Raw genomic sequence first — 3,002 nt, 5'->3', positions numbered from 1 at the left:
TGGTATCTCTGCCTTGAATCTCTTATCACCTTCAGGATTAAATGTAAAATCTCATGTTTGGCTTTCAAATTCTTTCACAACCCATCCCTTTCCCCCACCTCTCCCACCTTCTTCCACCTCACTCACCACCACCACCATCTCCCCACCACCCCTCATTTGTAATCCAGCTACACTGGTCTCACACACAACACCCCCTCTCTGAATTCCAGGCATTTTTACTGGCTGTCTCCAGATGCTTGGGACTGCTCTCCCACCTCATCTCTGCCTCCTAGCTTCCCTGGCTTCCTTCTAATCCAAGCTCAAATCTCACCTTTTATAGGAAACCTTCCTCTAGTCCTTCTTAATTCTAGTGCCTTCCTTCTGTTGGTTATTATCCTGTATGCAGCTTGTTGGTACAGGTGTATTTGCATATTATCTCACCTATTAGATTGTGAGCTCCCTGAGAGCAAGGAATTTTACCTTTCTTCATATCTCCAGTGTTTACCACAGTGCCTGGCACATGATACACACTTAACAGGCTGTCTGGTCCATAGCAAATTTCCAGATTTGGAGAAGGAAACCAGATTCTCCAATGCCTTCAGTAATAATAATAACTATGGCTTATGTAGCCCTTTAAGATTCATAAAAGATTACTATATTGATACCTATGGGTGCGTAGATATAAAAATGTATATATAATCTCCTTTGACCCTCACAATAACCCTGTGAAGTAAGTGCTAGTACTATCTTCATTTTACAACTTCCTCAGCTGTTAAGGTTAAGTGACTTGTCCAGGATTACACAGTTAGTAAGTATCTGAGGCAGAATTCAAACTCAGGTTTTCCTAAGGCCAATTCCAACACTCTAGTCATTGTGCTATCATGGGATTTAGCTGGTCCTTTATATTTGGTGCAAAGACCACAAAGCCCTTTGTGGGTGTCAAACCACTTGCCCTTCTGATACCCAGTCATGTAGGTTATTTACTGCACCTTATAGATAGTCAGTCTGAGGTGCAAAGATGCCCGAGAATACAAAGAATACTGTAACAAAGCCAAGAATAAAATCAGTTTGGCTCCTAAATCCAAAAATCAGGTTCACTGTAATGCCAGGAGATTCCCTTCCAAATGCCAGCACACATAGATTCCAGCAGTGACACCTTGCCCATGATCCTTCAGCTATTTATGAAGTGTACTGCTATAGAAAGAGCCCTAAGCTGGGAGTCCAGAGACCTGGGTTCTAGTCCCATCTCTACCACTAACTGTGTGACCTCGGGCAAGCATTATAACCTCCATGGGTCTCAGTTTCCTCAAATGTAAAATTATTGGGTGTGATATAGCAGGAAAAAAATTGTATTTGGATTCCGAAAACCAGGGTTTGAATCCCAGCTCTATTTCTTCTATGCTGTGGGACCTAGATCAGTCACTTAACCTCCAAACTCCAGTTTCCCAATTGTAAATGAAGCAAGATGCTCTCTAAGGTCTCTTCTGGCTTTAGTATTCTCTGATTCTATGAATTTAAATCCTTCACAGTCTGAGACTGGGAAGAATTAAATCTTTTTTTTTCTAGAAATACTGCAAGAAAAACTCACTTGCAAAGGTTATCTACTCAAGATACCAAAAACCAATACAGTCGGCACTCAAAATTATCCATGCTAATGCGAGAAAGAAGTAATACAGATAATCCAAAAGCCATTTCTCTGCATATATGTTTTGCTTCCTAGTTCTCTTTGGCTTATTCAGTATCAAAAGTTTGTATCCTGTAAGTGTGAAAATCTGGGCAGTAGGGTAAGGCAGCCCAGAGCATATTGGGTCACAGAAAGAAGTTAGCCCAAAGTTAAAAACTTATAAAGCTAATAATAACCCACCTGAGATGTACTGTAAATTTTTCTTCCTAAATAAAAATGTAATTTTGCATTTTCCCAAAGCAACGCTGGGGAGGGGCATGGTTGTAAGCAGAAAGCAAGGGAGATGGGTGCAGCTTAAGGAACAAATCAGTGGCATTGTGACATCGACAGTGTTACAATGACTGTGGTCATGGGTGGTTAATGTGTCTCATTAAAGAGGGCAATGGTCCTTAACCACACATGCAATAATCTTGCAGTCTTTGCTTATTACAAATACAGACTGTTTGTTTCCTCAGTAAGATGTCCCTACTTGGTTTTTCTATTACACTTATCACAAGGGATCAAAACAGACAGATGCATTTACTGTTTTCCCTCCAAAGATAATGAAAAGAAACAGTTTATAAAATCAGATTATGCAGAAAAATTGCCTAATGATTATAATTTATAAACTCATTGCTGAATAATGATGTATTCAAGAGTTGTCATTGTATGATGAAAGGAAGCTAATATGGAAGATTTTCTCTATGAAGAATGACTACAGATGAATTGCACCAAGATACAATCCTCTGATAGAGAACAATAAGAGCCTCGAGAACACTTAATAATAGACTACTCAGGGTGAATTGAGTATTGCAATAAAAGCTCATAAATTAAAAAGTTTCCCAATGATTTCTGATAAAAGACATGCCAAGGTGAAATAAAGAATCCTTGAAATCAACTGATAGCCTGGCTATAATTCCATAGGTAATGCAGGGGAATTTCAACAAAAGCACAGAAAGTGTAATTTCTGAACCTAGAGTTTGAAAAGCCTAGGTTTTGCTTCTTCTCATGAAAGCATTTTTAATGTGCAGAGCAGAAGAGAACAGAAGGAGAAGGAAACTGACAAACAAGGCAGCTTTGAAAGCTACTTGCTGAATTTTTTTTTTCGGAATTTATGTTACACTTAAGCAAACTCTACATAGATTTACAGGGTAAGGTCCAATTAGTCAGTCAGTCAATAAACATCTATTAAGAACCCACTATGAGCTAGGTGCTGTGCTAAACACTAAGAATACAAATAACAGGCAAAGAACAGTCCCTGCCCTCATGAAGCTCACAATCCTCCTTTTTTATTCTACTTTGTATATGGCAATATGTTTTATTTGGTATTTGTTAGAGTTCAGAATCAAAAAAAATTACA

This window comes from Trichosurus vulpecula, chromosome 3, assembly GCF_011100635.1.
Source record: "Trichosurus vulpecula isolate mTriVul1 chromosome 3, mTriVul1.pri, whole genome shotgun sequence".
Taxonomy (NCBI): Eukaryota; Metazoa; Chordata; class Mammalia; order Diprotodontia; family Phalangeridae; genus Trichosurus; species Trichosurus vulpecula.
This window is presented reverse-complemented; position numbering follows the sequence as displayed.